The following is a 16,668-nucleotide window of genomic DNA, read 5'->3' as shown; positions in this document are numbered from 1 at the left end:
GAGTAGTAATCAGTTTTATTAAAAACTAGATCATTGGATAATGCAATTCAAGACTTTTTATTGGCTCAGCCGTTATGGTATATGAGCCAATATACCACAATATAATTTCTGTACATTGTTAAATCCAGTTTCCTCTCACAAAATAAAGTCGAGAAGATTCTTGGGGGCGTTTTTTGTAATAAAACAGTTATTCCACTCTCGCTTGTTGAATATGAGATGACTATAGCCAACTCGGCGCTACGCGCCTCGTTGGCTATCTATCATCTCATATCCAACGCGCGCTCGTAGAATAATTGTTAATTATTAAAAACTGGATCATTGGATAATGCAATTCAAGACTTTTTATTGGCTTAGCCATTATGGTATATCAGCCAATATACCATAATCTACAAATATGGTAAGCGTACGCGTCAGCTTAAAATCAAAAGGGAGCTAAAAAATCCATTTTCTTCTTACAAAATAATATTTCTTGAGGGCGTTTTTAATAAAACAATTATTCCACTCGCGCTTGTTGGATATGAGATGATTATAGCCAACTCGGCGCTACGCGCCCCGTTGGCTATCTCTCATCTCATATCCAACGCGCACTCGTGGAATAATTGTTAAATATAGGGATGTTTCTTTTCGAACATAATACATGAAGAAGACTTGACTACCACATTATACCGCTGACCAAGAAGGCGGAAATCAAATATGGTGCCTATAGTTGTCAGGTCGACCACCGGACAAATAACTGATGGGAAAGTAAATCTGCTGGCTTAGCAAGCCAAAAAACGAAGGAATTATTATTTACTGTTCTAGTATTGTATGTTTTCATCTCCTGTAGTTGTAAGATACTGAAATGCTTCAAGAGTATTACTTCAAATTGTTTGTTGCTTTTTTAGTAATTTCTACGTCCGTGACCGAAAGAAAATAAAAGATGCTAAAATAAATTAAGAGATGTACTGTGGGACTCACTGCATGGGTTGTTGTTTCCCATGAAGTCAAATATACAACAGCTTTAATTTTTCTCTTCACATGACAGCAAAATAAACCCACAACATGCAACAAAATTGAGCCGCAGGAGGTGGGAGGTGGAAGGGAGAAATAACTGCTAGTATTAGTGCTCCACGTGTTTAAAAATTATAACCCCGCTCTCAGGTCTTATGAAAATCTGTTGGTAGGAAATAAACGGGGATTTCAACTCGCCTGGCAGAAAGAAAAGGGTGAAAAACAAGGTTATTCAAACTTCAAATTCTCCCCTCTCACCCCACCTTAATGGAGAGTTAATTTGCATGCACACTTTGCTCTGATTTCCTGCCGGCTCAGTTGGAGGCGTCTGTCCAATTTCATGTCGTACAAAATAACAAAAAAAGGCAAAAAAAAAATTGAGTGAAAAATAAAATAGAAACAAAATGTATATTGACATGGCGATTGACCAGGGATTGATTAGCTCATGTTTATTTATGGAACACTAAGTCCCTTGCCCAAAAAAAGTATTCAAGAAAGGACAAGGAATCAGAAAAGGCGTATAAAAGGCAGCAATTGGAAGAGAGATATCAGCTGTAAATGGAAAATTTCAAAGAACTTCCCCTTTTACATGTGAGCAAAAGTAAGTGTTTCTTTACATAAATCTTTTGAAGGTCACTAAATACTTACAGGTAGAAAAATGAAGCACAATTACAAAAAAGTATAATTGCCTCAATAGGTCTTTTACTCAAGAAATATAAGGCCACTGATAACCAAATTTCACAGTGGTCACCACCAGAAAAAAAGCAACGATATATAAATGCATATTCTATGGAAAGCTGGCAGACAACTGCCCAGGGTAAAAAATCTCAGCACCAAATAGAATGCAAATGCTGTCTCTTAACAACACCAGCAGAGAGTAGACTCTTCAAAAACAGCACAGGTTGTGTGGCAAGCAGAAGGGAGGCATTCACAGATGTAAAAAGTCAAGCCAAAGAGCTTTCAGGAAAAAAAATCTTCAAACCAACACAAAAAGAAGGGAAAAACGTAGGGTCAGTGATATATAAGGAATTTGACTCTGAATGTAAGGAGCAACTGGGAAAGTCCTTTAGGGAAGTCATGTCCATGGTTTCCGAGGCTGGGTTGACAAAGAAAGTTTCACCTGTTAAGGCAAAAAAAAAAATACGTAAAGAAGAGAGAAAATTAAAAAGAAAAGTATAGAAAATTCCTGAAAAAAAATTAGGTTAACCTTCACCTGGCTCAACGAACATATTTTGCAACCAGGAAAAAGGCAAAGAATGGTAGAATGTTCTGAAACCATTGATGAAGCAGAAGGAGGGTAAGAAATTCCCCAAAGCGGAACACCTGAAGTCATACAGCCTGAAAAATTACACAACAACCTAAACCGCAACCCCAAATCCAGATATTGTGCCAACAGGTATGAAAACCACCCGGCAAAAATACAAGTTCTTGTCATGAAGGCCACTAAGCAACTACAGTCTGATACAAAAGTATGGGATGCAACCTTCTTAATGCAGAATAACTGGCTTCCCAATGCTAATGACTATGAGTTATCAGATGAGGTAACCAGTACTCTTGACAAGAAAAAAGTTGCTCTGAAATTGCTACAATCCTGGACGATGATTACAGTACATTTGTAAAGTATTTTGATCAAGCATTCTTACCTAATCTTATTACCTTAAATGAATTAGTCAGGTCATTTAAAAAAGGTAATAAGTCACTTGAGAGTGATTGTCGTCCATCATTTTTACCACCGAAAGCTTCAGATTGAGACCAAATTTGTTACTGGTAATTAACACTTATTTACTAATTGCTCACCTTCATCATAAGCGAGTCAAAGATTATGTTTGGCTGCAGAATAGCTGTGCTGTTGAGCTATCTTGTCCCTATGGATTTAAAAAAATACACTGTGAATATGAGATTAGAAAAGAAGTCTCAGGCAACAGTTTACATTACTTGGCTTAAAATTCTACCATAACTTAGATGGCTTTAATTTCACAAGTTGGACAACATACCCTGACGAATGTGGAAGTTGTATAAGAATTTAAGTAAAAATCATAGTTAAGAAAAGGTAATGGTCAGATTCCTATTTGCCATGTTCATGTATGATTGAGAATGTCTGTGTTATTCGTCACAGGCTGGCAAATCAGTCATTGTTAACTAAGGTTAAAGACGACATCCCAATTTAGTTTGTCACCTCTCTTGGGATCGATTCAATCTAAAACATTGATATGTATACTTTAAATTTCGCTACACATGTATAAGAACACAACTGTTGACGCATAGCTTTTTGCTCTCTCTCATTTACATGCCGTGTAGATTGAGTAATGAACTCGCTTTGTTGAAGCTCATATAAATACATTTACCCACAAAATTGTACTATAGATCTTCGTTAAATTTCTAACTCGGGATTGAGCCGAGGCATTTAAATTTGGTAAACAACAAAATTTACGCTACGGGTAAGTTTTCACTCCGCGGTTTATCAGTTTCCACCTCATCGTACACTGACGAGAATGGAAAATTTCCGAAACATACCAAAACATTTGTAATCTGTAATTTAGTAAAGGAAAGAATGCGATTTCCTTGAATGAAACGTTCGTTATTTGGATTTACGCCTCAGAGCATTATGGAAGCTACGGCAAATTAGAGCTAATTCGCCGAATGAAACACAAAAATACCACTCACCTCAGCTGTAGACCTCACATCTGCACTAAAGCAACGTCTTCTAAAAAAATTTCGGTAGATACATCCATGTTCGCCTTCTAAATGTGTAAAGGCTCTCTGATCTAAACTTTGAACGCGCCGTGCGGTAACGGCAGCCAGTTTTTTAAGTTTTGAAACTCTGCTGGGGGTCTCAAACCAAGATAAAACCCAGGCCTCAAACTACTTGAGTTCAGGCTAATTTCTCTAAAACCTAATAGGAGTAAATCATACATTTTCATAAAGAGGTCAACAAAACTCTCCTCATTATTTTAATCTGACTTCATTCAGTCTTGTTCCAAGGGGATACAAGCCTTGGGAAACAATTTCTTTTTGTCCTCTCTGATACTATCAGCTGTTAAAAAAAAACAAGAAAAACACTGTTGCCTTGAATTACTGTAAAATATTGTAGAAGTCTGAGCTTTCACCACTCAAAGGCATCATCCGGGACGGATAAGATAAAATATTTCACGAGGGCCGAATAAAAGGGAGAGAAGTGTCACTATATCAATGAGCTAGTGTCACTGTGATTGATCAGCTGTACAGGTTCTCATAAAATTTTAAGATACCTCTTATAATTTAATAAGTTGAAAAGTAAGGTTGTGAAGGGTGTATCTGATGTTTTTGGGTAGCAAGGATAGATGAAGTTGAATATAATTTTTATCTGGATAATAATTGATTTATTTAACTATTATTACAACAGGAGGCTCAGGATGTTATTTGATTTTATTGACCTTTAGGAAACAGGCTGGTTTTTCTTTTTTCGTTCACACCTCTCCAGTTATGGTAGAATTCTCATCTGTTGAGGTTTAGGGGTAGTTTGAGGAAAATAAAATGATCAGATTTCAATAAAATTTTTCAAGTCATAAGGCACATGTGATGATATTTTGAAGACTGACGATTGAAAATAACCTTCTTTCCTCTGCTAAAAATCCCCCCAGGTTATGACGACCAAAGCCCTAGTGATAACATTATCTTACTTTTCTCAACGCGACAGTGACATTTTGTGTTTCAGTGTCGTTCACGCCGGCTGTGATTCGTGAGAAAAATTTTTCAACCAAAACCCAGATTTCTGTGAACTTAAATGTTTTGCTGAAATTGCAAATACATTGCACTGCAAGTTGAAGCTCTCAAACACTCAAAGGAAAGTGAGTACTACAAATGTACTCGATTTGTTGAGATAGCAGTGACACAACTCAATTACTTTCCAATACGTCTGTGCTCGACAGGCCTCCTGTATCATTAACAAAAAGTATCATCTACATCGATCGCACCACTAATTATTAGAGAGTACTGGAATTGAACTGGATTGTACACCCTTTTGCTTTTGGAAAATCAATCGAGTGCGAGTTCCTTTCGCCCATGCACCGCACAACGATATTGAAGACTACGACGCTTGAATGAAAGTTATAGAGGGAAAAATTGATAAGAAAAGCTGTCTGAAGAGCTCGTGACCCTATTGTTTTCCGACGAATTTTCCTCCTTCACTTCAATCGCGGGAAACCCAATGCGGCGCGTAGTGAAGCGTTAAGCCTCGGTGAAACGGCGCATGATAGTCGATGATAGTTGATGACAGTCGATGATAGTTGAAGCGCGCGCTTCTGTTTGACCACCAACTATCATGCACTATCATCGACTATCACCAATTAGTATATACTAAAACAGTGGATAGCGTTGAAGGCGCGCTCTGATTGGCAGGTCAAACTCCGAATATCCTTTGCTATTTACCTGCGAGCAACTCGGAGGTAAATAGTGTAGCTAGCTAGTATCCGCTAGCTAGATATATATATATATCACTGTCATTAGTTCCTCTTGTGTCCTTACAAAATACTTTTCTTGGCTCCGCACTATCTTTCAAGCTTTGCAACCACCTCACTTCATCCAAAAATACTCCACTGTGTTCTGTGTAAAAAGGAAAAACAAAATACAGAAAAAAAGTCAACATAAAATCAATGTAGAAATCAATCGGAATTAACACTCCTTCATCGTAACACTAAAGAGCAATCCGGCCCGACAAGAATCATCGCCAACAATCAATTCTATACAACAAATTCTGGTATTGCCGCTAGCTTCATCAATATTTTGATTGTGTAAGCCCTACACTTGCCAGCTCCCTAGGGAATTATGTTGGCAACCCCCTTACATACAGAAAATCTTCTCCTCCCAGGAGTTTTGTCATTTAATGAACTCCCATAAGTGACCAAGACAGAATTTCTCCTTACAATATCTATTCAATATCTAGCAGAGAAGTACTGACAATAGCTAAAAACATCAGTTAGGGGATTTTAGGTTGATCCAATAAAAAATTCTCCAAACCAACTTCATAATAACTCTATGGCAGACTGTAAGGAGAATCAATGTAAGGAGACCTCGCTAGTGAAGTTGTAGATAAATGAACAATTAAGATAAAGGCAAAGAACGAAAAATTGCAACATCTCAATCATGAGGTCAGTTAATTCATACAGAACAGGACGATTCCTTGTAAAAATACACTGGCCCAATGAAAAATAGAAAACATAAATATCCATTTATAAGCCCTACACTTCCCTGCTCACTAGGGAATTATGTTTGCAACCTCCTTAAATACAGAAAATCTTCTGCACCCTGGAGTTTTGTCGTTTAACTCCCGTAAGTGACCAAGACAGAATTTATCCCTACAATATCTATTTTCAATATCTAGCAGAGAAGTACTGACAATAGCTAAAAACAGTAATCAGGGGATTTTAGGTTGATCCAATACAGAATTCTCCAAACCGACATCATAAGAACTCCATGGCAGACAGTAAAGGAGATTCAATTTAAGGAGATCTCGCTAGTGAAGTTGTAGATAAACAAACAATTAAGATAAATGCAAAGAACGAAAAATCGTAACATGTCAATAATTAGGTCAGTTCATACAGAATAGGATGATTCCTTTTAAAAATACACTGCTTCAATCAAAAAAAGAAAAAAAGATATCCATTGATAAGCCCTACACTTGCCAGCTCCCTTGGGAATTATGTTTGCAACCCCCTTAAATACAGAAAATCTCCTCCTTCCTGGAGTTTTGCTCTAACTGAGATGACTCAAGGACAGGTTTGTAATCTCTTCTCTAAATGAGATGACAGCAGAACTCCACTGCATATTCCAAATGAATTGATGAGGATTGCTTCTGAGAATCTCTGAAAAACCTTCATGGCATATATTTCTATGGAGTCCACCAAGACTAGCACAGTACCAGATATTTTCAAACTATCTCCAGTGACTTCAATCTGTTTATAGACATGGCATATCATCACTGCGCCAGGAGAGAACCTGCCCATATTACAGTTCTATCACCCTTTAGTAGAGTTCTTATTGATCGATTGATTGATTGATGTACTCATTTACTCAACTTTAATCGTACAGATCTTCATCCTTTATCATCCTTTATTGTGACCAAGACAGAATTTCTCCCTACGATATCTAATATTCAACATGTATCAGAGAAGTAGCGAGAATAACTAGGAAAACATAAGTCAGGGGATTTTAGGTTGGTCCAGTAGAAAATTCTCCAAGCCGACATCATAAGAACTCTATGGCAGACAGTAAAGGAGATTGAATAGTCCATTTTACAGTTGTGTGCTTGGTTACCAAGCCTTTGAACGGGAGTGAGGCTAGGGATGACCTTGTTATGATACAAACCTTGCTGCCTTTCAAATGTAAATCACTTTGTTATCATGCTAACTCGATAGAGGTCTCTATCACAACAAGGTCGTCTTTAGCCTCACTCTGAATCAAAGGCTTAGCAACTAAGAACACAACTGTGAAATGGCCTATTTAAGAAGATCTTGCTGGTGAATTTGTCGATAATATAAATGAACAATTAAGGTAAATGAGTAGAAAGAATTAAAATCACAACATCTCAATAATTAGGTCAGTTCATACAAAATAGGATAATTCCCGTAAGTACTAAAAGAAGGGAATGACCTAAAACCACCTACAACCATCGAAAACCACCTACAACCACCCACAACCACCACCTACAACCATCTAAAACCACCTACAACCACCCACAACCACCAACTACAACCATCTAAAACCACCTAACACCACCTTCAGAATACTATTGTGTGACAATTTGTGACAATTTAAAAGCACACAGGAAATGTTGCTGTATGTCTCACATGTCATGACCAAGTTACTAAAACAAGGAATGACCTACAATGAGCTACCGTGGAAACAAGGACTGACCTAAAATGATCGACAACGATTTACAATATGACCTACAATGAGCTACAATGGCCTACAGGGAGCTATTATGAGTGTTACCAAAAATTGTGGTGTGGCTTGTGTGACTTTCTAGGCCCACGATGGTGTGATGGTCTCTTTGTTTTGCTGTCTAAAAATTTCAACGAGTTAAAGCAGGCCAAATATGTCTCATAGTCTCGCGGCGCTGTGATACATGACCTTATTAATGGTTTTGATATGAAAATATCAATGAGTAAAAGGTGCTGACAGGCCAAATACGACTCATAGCCTCATGTTATTGAAAAATTATGGCAGGCTTGTTATATAAGACCCTGAAAGACATCTTAACCCTCACCTAAACTACATATATGTTACATATATGTGACATTTATGTATCTGTAACATATATATGTGAAATTACTTTACATGTATGTGACATATATGTATAGATTTTGGAGCAATTGTACGTATATTTAACATATATATGTAATATCTAACAAGGTAAATTAACACATATGTAACACCCCTTGCCAAAAAAGATGGCCTTGAAGTATACTTTAAGTATACTAGAAGTAATGGTTATACTGCAATCATACTTCAATAATACTTCAATAGTGCTGCACTTACTAAAGTACATCTGCAGTACCCTTTCTTAAGTACACTTTAAGTATACTGCTCAAGAGAAAATCATGTTATTTATTGTTGATGTTGGGTTCATTGGTGTACTTTCAGTAAACTTCTCATGTACTAAAATCCCCAGTAATTCTTCAACATTCCTAGAAATTCCTTAGATTTCCTTGGAATTTCCTGCAAATTTGAGATTCGCAATATTTCAGGGAAGGCATTGATGCTCTGAATTGGAATTCCTAAGAATTTCAAGTCCTGTTGGCTATGAATGTGGAATTTTTCTTGGGATAATTAAAAAGTTTCTGATGTTACACAAGTAAAATACAGGAGCTTCTAGTCATGTGTTTGATAGTTAATGATGCAAAAAATATGACAGACACATTTAGTGATTAATAGCTGCCTAAAATCATTATATTAGCTTTGGAAATTGTCTAACTGCTATAAATCCTTCTTCATTTACAGCATTTGTTCAATAAAAGTTGAAAGAGGAGAACAGTGTCACAATTTGAAAGTCCATAAAACAGTACGGGACAAATGTACCAAAAGCAAGAGAGGCATTTCCAAAACAGCGAGACAATAAGATGAACTTTATTACTTGTAACTGTACCCTTACCAAAATTAAGTATATTTTTAGTATACTAATTCTGTAATGAAAGTGTACTGCAAATAAGATACACAAAGTATACTTTCAGTAGACTTTAAGTATGGTTTACAGTGCTACTAAAAGTATACTTGTAGTACACTTGGTCCGACCTTAAAGTGGAACAGCCAAAAGTATACTTGAAGTATACTTGAAAGGTACTTAAAATTTAGCAGTGCACTTGAAGTATAGTTCATGAGTAGAAGCAATAGTGGCAAACTGAGTGGTACTTAAAGTATACTTTAAGTTATGATACTTAGAATGTATTCAAGATAATTATTATAAATGAATGGCATGCATACATGCAGCCAGTCAAATTAATATGCAATAAGAAGCATGCACCCTCTAGTTCATATGGCATGTGTTCAGCTTTATTATATACTTGGTCAAGTCAGATAGGCATTGAAACGTATAAGTATGAAATTCATTTCCTTAATTAATTTGGTACAACTGTCCATGACAATTAAATAAGCAAAATTTGTAAAAGACCGCTTCAAAATTGTCTTTTAATGTAAAAACAAATATATTTTACAATGAAATCCATCATTCGATTATTTTATAAAGTTATGACAATAAATTCCATGCAAATTAGAAGTGACTCTCATAATGTTGGGATACTTAACCAAAATGAGTTATTGTTTCAAGAGAAAGAATATCCATAAAATGGAGTTCATCATTCAATCATGTACAACAGAAAACAGATTTCATACAAATCAGCAGTGTCTTACCATGTCTCTAGCTGGGATTAAAGGCCACAAAAAAAATGGTTGTCATAGAATGTAACAAATTTATCATAAAAAATGGACTTCACTATTTAATAATTATAAAAGTAAGCAACTTGTGCAAATCATAACAGCAAATAGTTTATCTAGTGAGCATCCAATCATATCATATTAATTCATGTTAATAAATGTAATCAACAAAATTGTCTACTTTCCTAGCAGGTTTCCAACCACTTGCCCTTGTGGTTAGTGAACAAATTGAATTTCCAGGAATTCCTGGGAATTCTTAGGAATTTCAACTGAGAGCACCAATGACTTCCCTGAAATACTTTGAATTTAAAAACTTGCTGGAGATTCCAAGGAATTTCAAGGAATGTTTTAGAATGACTGGGAATTTTAGGAATACTTGAAGGCAACTTATATCAAATAAATACATGGCTTCCATTATCTCTCAACTATAAATTCAAGTAGTCAATGAAATTTATTTACATGCTTAATTAACTGAGCTTTACATGTTGATTATTTGCTGTTGTCTATTAACTGCAATATGTAGTAATAGGATGAAATTTCTTTTTCTATTCTTAAAAACTTCATAAAAATTATCCTCAATTACAGCTGTTAATTAAAAATAGTCCTACTGAATCAGTAAATTTTGTTTGACACAATCTGTTGATTCTTTATCATGAAATGCAATAAGTTGGGTCATGTTTATTGCAAGAAATACTATCAGTGAAAAGATAGTCTTGAAAAGAATCAATTGATTTGGGATGATGATAGAAATATCATTTTATCCTTTCCTCCTTGAGTCAGGCTTTGACGTAATTTAATGCAGTTGTAACTTCTTTGGATAAAACTCTTGCGTATTAAAATTAAAATGTAAGGTGTCAAGCAGCATCTTCATGCGATATGTTGTTTGTTTTTGTTGATTCTGCAAGTTGAAATCGAGAGATTTCTTCTAAAGTTGGACTGAACACTCTTGGGAGTGAAAGGCTTAATTACATTAAAAGAATTGATTTTTGAAAATGAAATTGTTGTTGAAACTGTAGTAATTAATTGCATTGAAGTTATCCCAAACTGCAGACTTAAGCAGCTGTTTTTCTTTTTTCTGGTGGGCTCGCAGCTTGCCAAACGCAAGAAAAATAATCCTGAAACCTTTAGTCTATGGATAGATTTATTTCATTGTAAAGCATAAGCTTAAGAAACTGTGGCATGCAAGTGACCGATTCACTTCACAGGTTTGATCACATACCAAATATTACAATTTGTACCCACCACTAACTTTGAGAATCGTAAATGGCCGCTCAAGCCTTGTACCGGCCAGTCAATAACTGTTGTCTCTTCTTTTAACTTCATGGCGCCAACAACTTGCTTTCCATTTACAACACTACTTAAATTTCTACTGTATTTAGATCATTCTTGAAATACATGATTGTAATCACAGTTTCTTTAATTAACCTCAATTGACATGAATTTGTAATGATTCTGTCGTTGTTGTAGTATAATCGTTTTAGCAAATTTTTTCCATTGAGAACTGTTATAATTATAAATAGAAAAACTTAAAACTGAAAAGAAAATGAGAAGGTCGCTCTGTGCGGGAGCAAGCACAACCTATCTCACAATAGCTAGCTCCCATTAATACTTTTTGTCACATATGTGAAATGTATGTCACATATATGTGGCATATATTTTATATTTATTTGTGTAAAATTGATATGTTGACATATATGCCACATAACTGGACATAGGTTCCAAATTGCTACATTTGAGACGTGTGTCATATATGTGACACATATGTCAGATAAATTATGTTACATGTATGTGACATATATTTTACATATATCTGCTACATATGTATGTGACATATATGTTACATGTATGTGACATATGTGAGATACATATGTAGCAGATATATGTAAAAGATATACATGTGGTTTTGGTAAGGGCCATTAGAAAGGAACGCCTATACTTTTCTATTTTCAAAATAAGCAGCCGTTTTAGGAAAGAAAAAAGCCATAGGTAGTTCAAGTGGAAGTAAGACTCTTATAAAATGTAGCTGCTTGACTCCTCATGCAGGTTTTGTAAATTTTGCTTTTTGAAATGAAACCATTGAAAGCAGGCCTTATACCTCAGTATTATCATCAATGGCAAAAGTGAGGAAAAACTGAGTAAAATTTTCAGGTGGGTTTTGAAGCATTTAGAGACATTAAAAAATACTTGACTTAAATATTGTAACCTCTGCTGAGAGTGAAGATTGACTTTTTCTGATGTTTGTTACATGAATGTTTATCCCCTCTACTAATGTAATTAATGAAAGTGCCTATAAAATTTCCAGTAGACCAACCATGAGTATAAATTAAAACATCCATTTGGGGTCTTTTAGCCCTTTAACTCCCAAGAATTGATGATAATTAATTGTGACCTCCAATTGCTCCACATTTCCTGGTAAAAAAATTGGGGAGAATTGAGTTTTAGACCAAGATAACTTCTACCTAATAAGTTTGAGTATTGTAGTGCGTGTAGCTTAGTGCCAACCAATTTTCAATTGTGTAGGAAAATGAAAATGAAATTTCATTTTAGTTTTTCGTTGCGCTGTAAAAAAAAGAAGTTGGACTTCAATGTTTTCGTATGGACTTTGGAAAAGGTGTTGCACGTGAAGTCAAGTGGCTATCTTGAAAACAGGGAATGGGAAATCTTTGAAAGCGGGACTCTCAAGTAGCGAGAAACTTTAAAACGAGAAATATTTAGAGGCGTAAAATGAACCCGCCGAAATGAATGAGCGGTCTGGTGAAGCTGCTCTTTTATTCAATTTTACGCAAGGGAAGCATGAAAATTAACGACTGTTGACACAGGTAAAACTACGTTGCAATGAAAAGGGCAGTCAGCAGATAGCTTGAATGCTGAAAATGGTGAAATTGTTAAAATTATTTAGGCATGAGAATCTTTATTTTCATCAAGATATTTGGTTGCTACAATTCTGTTTATAAGAAAGCGTAGTGAAGGGCTTAATTTGTCGTTGTTTGTTGAAGGCTGAAATAAACAACTTTTTGTGACCAAAATGTCGCTCTTGTTCATTGACAGTCATAGGAAACGGTACTATCAAGCACCGACTTTAATAAGGACGTGTGGGAAGGCTTTACAAACGGGGATTAGGCGAAAATAAAGGGCAAAGGCAAAATGGGATTAGGCGGAAAATAAAACTTGATGAAAGGTAACAGGTACGTGAAGAAACAGAAACATTTCGCGCTCTAAGAAATAGGTAGAAAGCTGAATATTGTGATCCAAAAATACTAACTGTAGGCATAGTTGGTCCCTTCTACTAACTATGCTTTACCACGCTTAAAATTTGGAAACTTTATACTCGTTGAAGTTTGCAAAAAGTTTAGAAACATTCGTTGGCTGTTTTATGGTATGATATGAAATTTTCACTTGAACACGACAAGGACTTTGACTTGAGTTGAAGAATGAAGAAGCATAATATTTTCTAGAAAATTGTAGTTGTTTGGAAAAAAAAGTCGCTTGCAAGTTTAAAGATTCCTAGGTGCTGTAGAAGATTAGACATTTTTGAAGAATTATAAATGTTATAAATACGCTGTACCCGAATGAAGAGCGCGCATTATCAAAATGGCGTTGGTTTATGGCCAACCATACGGAGTAAAGTTGAAGCCTAAGCAAGGTTGTTATAAGTGAGCAAGTTACTTACAGAAATCCTGCGATTGGAGATGAATTGCAGCTAGTTCTTTGCGCAAGAATAGCGGTCCGGGCCTGTGAATAAACATTTAGATGGCAATATACAGTAGCGTGCGGATGGTTGCTGCGAATAAATGTACGTAACGACCCGTATGTAGGTGATGACGCGTGAAGGCATTGTGACGTTGCATTTGAGCGGCAAAGTGTAGTGAAGTGAAGTTTTAGTAATGGCGGGCGGGTTGAAAGGAATAAAGGGTGGAGTTATGTTGTTTTGGTTGATTTAGGGCCGCCTGGTGACGGAAGGGCATCATGAAGCCTGGAAGTCCGTAAGCCTTGTGTATCATTCAAAGAATGGAGTGATAGGAGACGGGGGCCAGGTGGAAAGTGTAAAAGCAACTCTCTATGTTAAATGCGCAAATAAATAAGCATGGCGCGTGGAGTTTTAGAGCTTGTAGAGTGGGGGTTTTAGGTGTGGTGTTGAAGAGGCGAGTTGCTTTTAGACTTAGATAGATTTTGATATATGCTAAATGCGGTACGGGTGCTCGCGAATGAAATTTCCGATATGCAAATGTAAAAATGCACGGCCTACAAAGTCCGAGAAAACGCGCGCTGGTGGCATGTTCAGACCCATGGCAAAGATCCGATACGTGGGCAGAGAAGCTGAAACTCACTGAGCTTGTAGACCAGTCGCATGGGTACCACGGCGCGCAAAGCGCGCGTCTCAAACAAAAGGCACGGCGGCGTGGCATGCCTGCAAAGTCCGAGAAAACGCGCGCTGGTGGCATGTTCGGACCCCTGAGAGGGGGGCCTGGGCTGTAAGGAGCGGTTGAGGCTTGGGTTCACTTGACTTGGGTTCCCGCTGGGTTGGCTTGGTGAGACCGAGGAGGCATCATGAAGCCTGTAGGTTCCGTAAAGCCCTTAGGAGCTCTTCAAAGAATGGAAGAGGTATCTCGGCCAGGGGCCAAGTTTCAGTCTAGTGGATTAGAACCCGAGCGAACAGCCGGTAAGACTCTTGAAGCAACTCTGCTGTTATGTGATGTGATGTGATGTTGAAATGTAATAAAAAATAAAATGCGTTGAGATTTGGGCTTTGTGGGTGGAATGCGAGTCGGGCGTGTAGCTGGGCTTGGGATTTGCGAGTTGCTTCGGGGACTTAGTAGTTGTTATAGCTTGCAAGAAGGGCTACATCTCCTCGCCAAATGATTTTGGCATTATGCAAATGAGCTGGCAGCATGTTGTGCGTCTGTTGGCCAAAGGAAAGGTTTGAAAGTGCAAATAGAATGGGCCGCTAGGTACAGAATGGACTCTTAAGCTGACTTCGGGTGTCCGTGGGCTGCCTTGGGCTTCTGCTCAGGCCTAAAAGCAGAAAACTAGGATGGCAACTTGCGAATGACTGCCACCACGTGGTCCGGTTCGGTTTTGCGTTTGTTTGGCAAAGGAAGCGTTTTCTTTGCAAAAAAAATGGGCCAATACATAGAGCATGGACAGGCAAGCTGATTTCGGGTGTCCGTGGGCTGGCTTAGGCCTTGGCTTAGGCGATAAAAGCAAAACTACGATCGCATTGTGCAGTCCGCCATTTTGTTTGTTTACTTGTACATGTACAAGTGAAAATCGGTAAGATGGTTATTTTCAAAAATAAAGAGAAAAACGATGCTCGGCAGCTAAAGTGCATGAAAATAGGAGGGGTAAAAGAAGAAAAAGGAGGGAAAAAGCAAAAAAAGCAAAAAAGAGTTTAGTCGCGCACCGGCCGGTATTGAACTCTTAACCCTCCATGACCGCCGCGGGCACCTTACCGAGAATCTGACGGTCCGGGGTTCGATACCGGAGTTCCCCTTTTTTGTCTGTGTTTCTTTTTTGTTTTGTTCTCTTCCTTTTTCCTCCTTTTTCTCTTTTTCCTGCTGTTTAATGACCACTGACGTTGAAAATACTGTGAGCAGAGCAATTTTTCCATTTTTAATAGGTCGGGGTAAAAGTGAGAAAAAGTTTCAACTTTGACAGAGTGTGGACACGCCAACTTTCATCCAAACGACTTCAAAGTTACAGGCGTCACAGAGCAGTCGTTACCCTTTCGTGTCATATACTTAGTGTACGGGAATGAGGTTGATTGACACCTGTCAATCGGGCGTGACTTTTGAAAAAAACATCCAAATTCAATTGTCATTTAAAAAGAAGTGTGACAACATTTCACATGTCGCAAAACGCCATACGCAGGTCTACTCATTGCTGTTGAGATGAAGTGGTGAAAAGGATTTTGGAATTTTTTACAATTTTATGAATTGGGCGCAAAAATGGTTTTTGTCACTCATTTCATGGACTGTAACTCGATAACCCTCATTCCTATAGCCTTCAAATTTGGCAGGCAACTGCTACAGCAGCTATTCTATTGTACCTATAAGCAGTAAATGAATTCATTGAAACGCACGACATTTAAAGCGCGCAAGAAAAGACGAGAAGGGTCCAAAAAATAACTCCTCTTTTTATAATTCTAGTGGAAAGTACTTTCAAAGCTGATTGCATCGATGTAAGTTTAACGAGAAACGGATGAAAATTGATTTTTCTACGAATTTTGAAAGCTGAGAAAGATAGGTCTGCCAAGCGTACTTATTTCACCCGGTCAAACAAGGAAATTCGTAGGAAATTCTCCAATGGATCATTTTCTACACCCATTAAACCACACCACTGTCAATAGAATGAACAATCATTTCAATGTCCTCTTCTGTCAGTTTCGGGAGGTTTTCATGGTTTTCGTAGCCTTTCAAACGGAACTGTCAAAATGCCCCTTTTTTTCGACTTTTTTCAATACGTGGGCAGGGAAGCTGAAACTCACTGAGCTTGTAGACCAGTCGCATGGGACTCCCCGACTCCCCTGGGACTATCGAGTGCACGCAGGAATCCATTTTGGCCGCGTGGTCATGCGTTTCCTGGAAGTAGCAGGAGTAAGTGCAAGACTCACCGCCTTCTTTAGCACATGTGCCTTACAGTGCACAGTCGTCTCTCACTCGCAGGCGTGCAACCACGGCTCCCGTGATTTGGCAGGACGTGCGCGCCTACCCCCAAATTCCCCTGCGACTATCTAGTGGACCCGGGAATCCGTTTTGGCCGCGTGGTGATGTG

General features: G+C 37.6%; 2 long non-coding RNA genes across 2 annotated transcripts; both read right to left on the bottom strand.

Annotated features, from left to right (window-relative positions):
* Positions 1–983: 983 nt before the first annotated feature.
* Positions 984–3,809, bottom strand: LOC148716008 (uncharacterized). Its single transcript, XR_015995255.1, has 3 exons — positions 3,655–3,809; positions 2,788–2,855; positions 984–2,110 (listed from the first exon to the last, which is right to left on the bottom strand). It is a non-coding gene; the product is annotated as an uncharacterized LOC148716008 (long non-coding RNA).
* Positions 3,810–4,377: 568 nt separating this feature from the next.
* On the bottom strand, positions 4,378–13,970 carry LOC148716007 (uncharacterized). The gene is made up of 2 exons (XR_015995256.1): positions 13,568–13,970; positions 4,378–5,571 (listed from the first exon to the last, which is right to left on the bottom strand). It is a non-coding gene; the product is annotated as an uncharacterized LOC148716007 (long non-coding RNA).
* Positions 13,971–16,668: the final 2,698 nt, after the last annotated feature.

This window comes from Stylophora pistillata, chromosome 14 (assembly GCF_964205215.1).
Source record: "Stylophora pistillata chromosome 14, jaStyPist1.2, whole genome shotgun sequence".
In the NCBI taxonomy this organism is placed as follows: domain Eukaryota; kingdom Metazoa; phylum Cnidaria; class Anthozoa; order Scleractinia; family Pocilloporidae; genus Stylophora; species Stylophora pistillata.
Note: the sequence above shows the minus strand (reverse complement) of the source record. Positions and strands in the feature narration are given on the sequence as shown.